Source organism: Elaeis guineensis, chromosome 2, assembly GCF_000442705.2.
Source record: "Elaeis guineensis isolate ETL-2024a chromosome 2, EG11, whole genome shotgun sequence".
Lineage (NCBI taxonomy): Eukaryota > Viridiplantae > Streptophyta > Magnoliopsida > Arecales > Arecaceae > Elaeis > Elaeis guineensis.
The window spans coordinates 7939141-7948700 of NC_025994.2; the positions used below are offsets into that span (position 1 = coordinate 7939141).

At 37.4% G+C, this 9560-nt stretch overlaps 1 protein-coding gene and 1 pseudogene across 9 annotated transcripts in view; one reads left to right on the forward strand and one right to left on the reverse strand.

Moving 5' to 3' along the window:
- LOC105060605 (serine/threonine-protein phosphatase 7 long form homolog) overlaps positions 1 to 8750 on the forward strand; it is a 28966-nt gene extending 20216 nt beyond the window's left edge. For 6 of the 9 annotated variants that reach the window (XR_012138479.1, XR_012138477.1, XR_012138476.1 and 3 more), the window contains one exon: positions 8271 to 8750. The gene's annotated coding sequence lies outside the window, so the exon portion shown is untranslated. Of the gene's footprint in view, positions 1 to 4803; positions 5570 to 8270 lie in introns of all 9 variants that reach the window. The other 3 variants (XR_012138478.1, XR_012138481.1, XR_012138482.1) reach the window with 1 other exon arrangement.
- On the reverse strand, positions 2140 to 3697 carry LOC105061417 (UDP-glycosyltransferase 88B1-like; annotated as a pseudogene).
- Positions 8751 to 9560: the final 810 nt, after the last annotated feature.

The window sequence follows — 9560 nt, forward strand, 5'->3', positions numbered from 1 at the left end:
ATATGGTAATAACAAGCTAATTGGTTGGTCAAAGGAGCACATGTGGTTTATTAATATAGGAGTCATAGACTTTATCTCCTTCCTATGGTGATTAGTGCTCCTATGTAGTGGTTAGAGAGAGTTGTAGCTCTGAATGAGATCCAAGATGGTAATTTTCATGAGATGTAACACTACAGACATCTTTGGAGGAGCTCACCTATATGGGAGTATCCGTATATGGTCACATATAGGAGATTTGGGCTATTTCTAGTAAGTTTCATGAAAAATTAAGATACATGTGCAGGACTACTAATGCACAGACTAACGATGAAGAAACTTTATACTGTGTGTGATAGTTGAAGTCTGGATCAAAGGAACATAGTTCAAGACCTGGTTCACTCTGTTATCTTTAGATGGAAACTATTCACACTAAGTAAGGTTAAGTCACCTTACCTATTGCATAGTATAAGTATCCAAAAATTTATCTTATTTTATTTTATTATTATTTGAAAAATTGAGTTTTGTTGGGGATTATTGGAGGAAATCCAAATGGAAAACTCAAAATTTTTCTAAATTCTCCAAAAATTTTAATATTCTTTTAATTTTATAACTTAATTTCTTTATTATCATGCTTTTAATGTTTTGATCGTTGGGCTCCTTATTAAGATTTTAATAGGTCAATAAAAGCCACAACGGTCATAACGGTCACAAACAGTCACTTTGGATGGCTATAAAAAGTCCATCTTAAGACCTGATTTTTTAACATCCCCATCTAATCCTTTTCCTCTCGTCATTATATATTTTTCTCTTCAAATATTTTTCTTTATGATTATTGTTCTGGGTGCTGAAAGAGTCTTCATCAACCTCTTCTACGGTCATGCTCGTAGGAGAAGAATATTGATCGTATTTTGGGATGGTATTTTTTGAGGTTCTTGCATGAAAGACGAAAATATACCTTAGGACAGTGCCTCGCACGCTTTCGATTTGATCAATTTTAATTTTTTTTTATTATATTGTATTTAGATTCTCATTATTCTTCTTAAATCACATTCGAGTTTCTAAGTATTTGTTCTAACACTTTTCTTTCTAGAAAGTAACTTCCTAGCAAGTAGCTTTCTGAAAAGTTACTTTCTGTCCGAAAATATGATTTCGGCATGTTTCGTTGATCATAAAAATGTGGCTTATTGTAGAATGGCTTATGTTGACTTATGTTTGATTGAATATCCACTTTTTGAAAAAATTATGTAAAATACTTATTATATCCTTTATAGATATAAGACCATATTTTTTACCCTCAAATTTTGTATAAATAATAATATTATATTTATATTAAGATATTATAATATAGCATTAATTTATTATATTAATATAATACTAATATATATTAATATTATATTAATATTTTAATATAATAAATTTATTAATATAGATATAAATATAATATTTAACATAACATAATATTATATTAATATTAATAAAATATTATATTAGTGTAAATATTAAAAAAATAGTATATTATAAATATTATAATATTTATGTTAATATAAATATTATGTTGTATTAATATAAATATTAGGAATATATCATTATTCACTTTTCATTCTAGGAGAAATTTCAAAACCCACTTTTCTCTTGGGTTTCTACTTTTCATGAAATATGAGAAGTGTCTTCCTATGAAATTTTTTTTTTCTATTATAGCAAATGTATATAAATAGTTCCTCAATTTTTTTAAATTGTGTTCTCTTACCTCTCAACTAAAAATATCATAGTTGATGTCTCTTGACTCGTAATACGTGGGCTATGAAGCCCTTTTGTCAATTCTCATTGTTAGTTTGCTAATGTGGCTTTATTTTAATCCCTAAAATCATCCGAAATCTATATTTTAATATTAAAAAATATTAAAATATTATAAAATATTAAAATAAAGTCAAAATTTTTTTAAAAAATTTTTAATATTTTTTTAACTGATCGCTGGACTGATGGGACTGAGGGTAAAATGGTCTCATCTCTGTTTCCACTCATCTATTTTGCACCAAACATACAACCTGAGCTGTCATCTCTGTTTCCACTCACCTCCCACCTTCATCAATGCCATGTGAGACGAACCCCCCTCCCTGAGCATCACCGTGGTGCTCTCCTTCGCCGCCTACGTCCTCTCTCCTAGCTTCTTTCGGCGGCACTCTCCTTCGCTGCCAACATCCTCTCTCCTAGCTTCTTTCCTCCCTTGGACTCCAACCACCTCATCTTCTTCTCAACCTCCATCGCGCTCACCGCCCCCTCGTACCCCTCCAACCCCACGGCCAGCCTCATTTCTTCTAGCAAGAAAACTTTATTCATCTTCTGCTCACCATAAAGCAGTCACCCGATCATCGACCATCGGGTGGAATAGCACCTCCACTTGTGGTGCCCATGACTTCACCACCAGACCCGTCTTCGTCCGCTCCAGAAACCTCTCCGAAAGTAACATGTCCAACACGGGCTCCGACGGTGGTGCGAATCGCTTTGTTGGGTCGTCGGTCGACGGGCTCTGAACCACCCAGAGAAACCTCTGCTCGCTCCCCTCAAGCCCAACGGTGATTTCTTTGAACTGCTCGGTCAAGAAGAGGTCGAGACTCTCGAAGCACAGGAAGACGCTTCCATTAGGCTGGCTGTCGAGCCACGAGAGGCATTCCTTTTGACCTTGCTTGTTGTGGCTGTCCGAAGCAATGAGCGGGCCAATGCAGTAGATGGGCGGCGTAGGGCGGGTGTCAGAGGCCGGCGGAGATCGACTCGACCGCCCTCGGCTCGAGGGAGGTGTTGATGAGGATGCCTTGGAAGTTGGATAAGCGGCGGGAAAGTAGAGCAAGCCTTTGTAGGCCTCGTCATTGCGGTCAAGCATGGGGAGGGGCATGTGGTCGGTGGGGAGCAGCGGGACATCGGGGATGTGGAGGGGGATGCTATCGAGGTCGTGGAAGCCGGCGGTGGACCGATCGTGAATGGCGGGGAGATGGAGGAAGGTGGTCATGACGGTGGCGCTGGAGGTGGCGAATAGGTAGCTGGGAATGCGGAGCTCGGTGGCAACGTTGAGGGCGAAGGTGCAGAAGAAGTCGAGGATGAGAGCGTAGGGGGAGGCGGAGCGGAGGAAGTCGAGGAGGCGTGGGTTGGAGCGGCTGAGGAGGTCGATGGCCAGGGCCTCAACGTTAAGGGATGGGTTGGGAGGGACGGCGATGGGGGGAGGCGGTGGAAGATGAGGGGAGGGCGACAAAGACGCGGGCGATGAAGGGGGCGGTGGCGCCGATATTGAAAGGGGGATCGACGATGATGACAGTGACGGCGAGGCCATGGTGGAGGAGCTTGGCTAGCTCCACCATGGGGGCCAAGTGGCCCATTCCTGGTGCAAGGTACTACACCATTCCCGATGTGAAACAACCATGCCCAGCGATCGGTTAAAAAATATTAAAAAAATATTAAAATATTATTCTTAGGTGATTTTAGGGATTAAAATAAAGCTATATTAGCAAACTAACGGACAGAGTTGACGGAAGGGCTTCGTAGATCATGGATTATGAATCAAGGGACATCAACTATAACGTTTTTAGTTGAGGGGCATCGAAGCACAAATTGAAAAAGTTGAGGGGCTATTTGTATACTTTTGCCTTCTATTATTTCTCCTCTTAAAACTCCAACCAAATAAGAAAATTCCTCTCTACTTCTCAGGAATTACCTTTTCTCCCTCCATTTCTCGTGAATCAAACGAGTGTGTAGCTAAAAGTAAACATATTTGCCTTGTTTCATCAAAGGAAGCAAAAATATAAAGTTGATTATGTAGTGCCCAAGTGGCACAAGAGATGGTCGTTAAAGTTGGTCCAAACATCTTGAAGTTATTATGGGCTGGAAAAATACATTTATTGACTGCTGAGGTCCCTTGATCATTTATTATAAATAGTTAATATTTAGCCAATGGCCTTTTAGTTTCTTGTGAAAGCATATGGTTCTTGTAGTCTTTTTAGTATTTCATATAAACTTTTTGTTCCTGTGCATTCCCTCCTAGCTGTGGATGAATCTATTTTGTTATTGTGTGTGTGGACATATAGAAATGGAGACATTTCCATGCCCATACCTATATATGGTGGCTACTTCAAGAGAGAAATCAAGTTGTTTAAATCTATGTTACTTGATTCATGGGTTCTCATGGTATGTGTGTGGGTTTGTAATTTGAAATTTAGTGCCTAATAATGAATAAGATACAATAGGAGTAGGATTAAAAAATACATTCCTAAAAGTAAAAATATTTATTGTAATTTTGGTTAGGATAAGTGACTGTTGAAATCTCAATAAGTTAGAGAAATTAAATGACAAAAGACTATAATCCCTTATTCAAGCTGGCAGTCTTGGTATTAGGTATTGGTATTCTATTATAATGTCAGGACGCAATTCGGTATGATACAAGATAATGCACCAAATATCAGTGTGGTATGATATAGCGGTATCGATTTGGTACCAGTATGGTATGGTATGCCTGATATGATATGATACTGATTAGTATGGCAGACCTTGCCTTGAATCTTGATTTCCAGTTAGTAGGATAGGCCCATATACAAGCCAATGCCAACTGCCAAGTGCTTGAACCCTTTCTTTTTTTAATTAAAGCAAATTGTAATCTTTAAAGGTGTGGACACGATCAGTTAGTTATAAAATTGATTTCTATTCACCATCTGATTTTATACATAATTTATTTGCTTTCCAGATATCTTTTGAATTGGATTACAAAATTCTCCCTTTTCATTTCAAAGATAGTTCTTCTAAGTCTCATGTTTCCCATATCCCCTTCGTGGATTCCTCAAGGATGGTGGATCTATATCTGTGGCTGTTCGTGTTCCCCACTTAATTCTTTACCAGCCAATGTCAAGGATGGCTAAGCACTAGCATTGTGGACCAAGAGTAAAGGGCACTCCATTGTGTGAATAAGACCTATGTGACAGATAACTTGAGGAGACAAATGCAGCAACTAGAAGACCATGTAGCATGCTATGAGGCTTTTAGACATGGTGTATTTCTTTACATTTCAAAACAAAATTCCTAGCAATTTTGAAAAGGAGCTTAACCCCTTCCATTGTGCTCCTGGTTGGATGTTAAGCAAAAGATCTAAGAAGCTTTCGCTGATCGCCACCCACAAAGGGACTAAGGTTTCCTTTGGGACTATGATATCAAGCTGAGCATTCTTGATTTTGAAGGTTAGATGCAGCCCAATGAATTCATTAGTTGATTCAATATTTTCAAGCAATTTTTTTGACTATAAAGAAGTCCCTGATCATCAAAAGATGAAGTTTGTTGCCGTCAAATTGAAGAAGCATGCTTCCATTTGATAGGAGCAACTTGGAATTTGGTGAGCATATGAAAGTAAGTGCTTCAATGATTCACAAGAGAAGATGAAGGAAGAACTTCATAAGAAGTGCTTACTAGAGAACTATTGTGAAATACTTTTCTCAAGGTCCACCATGTTCAACAACGTACTGGCTTTGTAACAATCTTTGGATATGGAATTGGTGCAATATTAAGCCAAGATGGCAGATCCATCTCCTTCTTTACTGAAAAACTGAGTAATTCTCATGTAAGATATTCATTACTATAAAGACTTCTATGTTATTATTTGAGTTTTGGGGCATTAGTGGCACAACTTCGTATCGAAATATTTTATCCTTCATTGATCATGAGACATTGAGATATATAAATAGTCAATATAAGCTCAAGCTCAATGGTAAAGATGCATAGTGGATAGAATTTCTTCAAACCTACGCTCTTGATCTCAAGTATAAATCTGGCATACGAAATCCTGTCGCAGCTGCAGTGGCTCAAAGACATGCTTTCTCACCATGCAAGTATAAAGACTTCTATGTTATTATTTGAGTTTTGGGGCATTAGTGGCACAACTTCGTATCGAAATAGTTTATCCTTTATTGATCATGAGACACTGAGATATATAAATAGTCAATATAAGCTCAAGCTCAATGGTAAAGATGCAGACTGGATAGAATTTCTTCAAACCTACACTCTTGATCTCAGGTATAAATCTGGCAAACAAAATCCTGTCACAGCTGCAGTCACTCAAAGACATGCTTTCTCACCATGCAAGTGAAATGTCCACATCAAAAGTTTTTGTTGCAAGATGGGTTCTTCTTCAAGAAAATCTTCTTTCTTGAGTGCTTACTATGATAATTCATCATCAAAGAGGAATATGGTGAAGGGATTTAATGACAACTTTTGAAAAGACTAAACATTTGCTCTATTTTTTTTTCCTCTAGGTGTTGGGGTGTGGTTGGGCAATCAGAAGGGATTGGGGACCAAATTAAACTCCTAGGAAATTGCTTGCTCTATAATCCACTATCATGGCTATGAAAGACCTTAGCAACCGAACCACAAGCAAGATCAGCAGCAATTGTTTGCTGATTGATTCCCTTCACGGTAGATATGAGATGCTTTCTGCTAATATCAGCAATGAATTGATAGCTGCAATTTCTGTTAATGTGATCCAAGCAATTGCAATGGAGGAATTGCCCAACAACCTGGCTTCTGAGCATTCAAATGTTTAGCAGCATAGTGTAGGCCTGCTCGATTAGTTGCTATTATCTTTGGAACTGGTACATATTTAGTCTTCATAGGAATAGCAATAGCAGTAGTCATTCTACCTAAATGATCTCTAATAAAAACTCACTTTAAGCAAGGTTCTTATGGGTGGATCAATCAAAGTTGATTTTAGGAGATAAGGAACTGTGAAATTCATTAGCAAGCCTTAGAGCTAACTCAAGAATAATTTTGGGTCATTTGGGTCATTTGGGTCTTACCCTTTGGAATAGATGAAAGTTTTGAGCATTGCAAATTTGCTAGAGGATATAGGCAATTTGGGCCTTTAATCATGTCTGCCAGATTGTGAGGAGGGGAGGCAAGGGAATGAAGGATGTAGTCCTGGTTCACTTGGTTCTTTTGTCATCTCAGCATGGTTACAGACCCACCTAGCATAGGGACATTGAAGCAGATTGTTCCTAACATTTTCTCTGACCATGGAGCATTTGGAGTGCACTCCTTGTCCAAACCTGTGGCAGATAATACATTAGAACATGGTAAAGTGATACCAAGACATCTTCCACAGGAAGCACTAAACCTTTTGGCTGCATTTGGAAGCAGATTAACATGGAATAAGAACTAGCTAGTCCAGTTACTTCACCTAGCATCAAATGCTTGTCCCACTCATTCCAAAATAAACTATTTTGGTCAAAATCAGTCTAAGTCTAGCTAACTTGTTTAAGCCAGAATAAACTATTCCATTGGGAAAGGTGGAGCAGTATAATCCACATGAGTATTCTCCTGTCACCCTTCTAAAAAATAACCATGATCCATCTTCTCTCTTATGAAGTTAAGAAGCCAGTTTGGCTCTTAATGATAACCTTTATGTAGTTGATTGTCAATTTATGTTGTTGGTTATAATTTATGTGGCTGTCAATCAAATCTTATGCCAAATTGGTTGTTGATAATGTCTATATGTTGCTTAATTGTTGTTTTCTTGTATAATATGTTTTTAGATAAATGAGTAAATTTTCATGTTCCTTATGGTTTCTGTTTGAATTATTCGTGATATGATTTGACTTGATAAACTCAATAAATCAAAAATTAAATCTTAAACCCAACCTAATTTTATCTGAATGGGAATGGGTTAGGTTTTTTCTCCTTTGATTCAAATTGGATATAATTTGGGTTATGCCAATCCCAAAGATGTTTGTACCCTGCTTTTATCAAATAATTTTGCACTATTTTTGAAATAGACAGGTTAATGAGTTTCAAATTATCTAAAGCCATTCAATAAACTATAGATATGAACGATCTACCATTATTACATGTTTATGTTCATTTCCAGCATAAGGATTATTAAAAGTCTTGTTTATTGCTGACTTTGATAAATTTAGGCAGCAACGTTTATCCTACCTATATGAATAATCTAGCACAAACTGAAATCAACTTTACAATATAAAATTTTGTAATGTGCAAACCTATTTTTGCTATCTTCGCCATAGGTTAGCAGCTCTCTAATTATTATGGCCATGATATAATTATATGTGGTGAAATATGCCTATGAATTCATTGTGTAGTCCATTTTTACTGTCTGACCTCTTCTACCTTGCAAGCTTGACTTATGTTATTGTCAAATATAATATTTAAAGGAAAAACTAATATCTTTGAATAACCTTATATTGATGTTATTTATCAGTCAATTCACTCAACTAATTTTCTTCAAATCATCTGCTTGATGATGCATGTAGGTGAAGAATAAATTCCAAGTGTTTTTGTTGTGATGATGCGTTCAGTTTTGGATAATCCATCTGAAGCACACCTAGAAGGCGCTGTTGATGATATAAAAGCATTTGGTGTAGTACCTGTCAGGCGTGAGGCTCTCAATCACCTGTCATAACCCATCGTTCTTCTCATGTGAGGACAAAATGGACTTATCCATACCTATTGGTTATGGTGATGATGAGATGAAGAGACAATAGTGCAGCCTTGAAGAGAACATTGGGACTTTTAGGAGGGAGGGGAGGATATGATCTGTACATTCGAGCACCATCAGCTGAGTAGGGATGGAGATTATTTTACTTATAAAAGTTAAGAGTTGCAATATTTGTATTTGTTAGGGATGGCAATTGTAGTAGATCCACTGGATGTCCGCTGGTTTTAACCTGACCCCCTTAAAATTCGAGATGGATATGGATTCTAAATATGATATCCAAAATGGATTTGGATCAGATGCGGTTGATGGTGTGCCTTATTCTAAGCCCGATTTAATATAACCTTAATCCAAATCCCTCTTTTTGAAGTTATAATTATTTAGAATGCTTATATGATGAGTTCTTTATCCAATCCGACTCACACTATTTACTTTATCCAACCCAATTTGATCCGACCTGAGATAGGTATGGACAAATATGGATATGGAATTTTTAGTTACGGGATACGTACATATATTAGCCGACCCAACCCATGCTTGATCTGTTGCGATCTCTAGTGTTTATTGAAGACCAATGAAGTGTCATGTACTAAAAAAAAAGACCAACAAAATGCCCATCATGTTCTACTTTGAAATAAGTTGCAAAGTTATTGTATGAAATCAAAGATCTGACAGTGGATTTGACTATAACACTGTAATTAGTGTCCCTATCTACCTGTAAAAACAAAGTGTTACATTGCCGCTTAACCTCGGTGACCATGTATTTGAAGATCGATTGGGAGTTTTAAAGGATCGGGGTCACTCATGATGGTCGGAGAATTTGCAAAGAAAATTCACTCATCGAGGTGTGTCTAGCAGGGGATCATTCGATGCTTAAGTCAGTCGGAGTTTAGAAAATAGTTGAAGGAGGAAAGAGGAGAATAGAAGGGTATTCGCTCTAGAATCAAGTCTTACCCGAGGATCCCCTTTTTAACCTTTTTATATAGAATAGAGCTGTAGATTGGCACGCCGAAATTTGGTAGGCCATTAGGACCAATAAGCCCATGATCTGATAGGCCGTGGGAATCCGCCCACTAATTTGTGAATTAAAATTGTTAGTCGTGGTCGT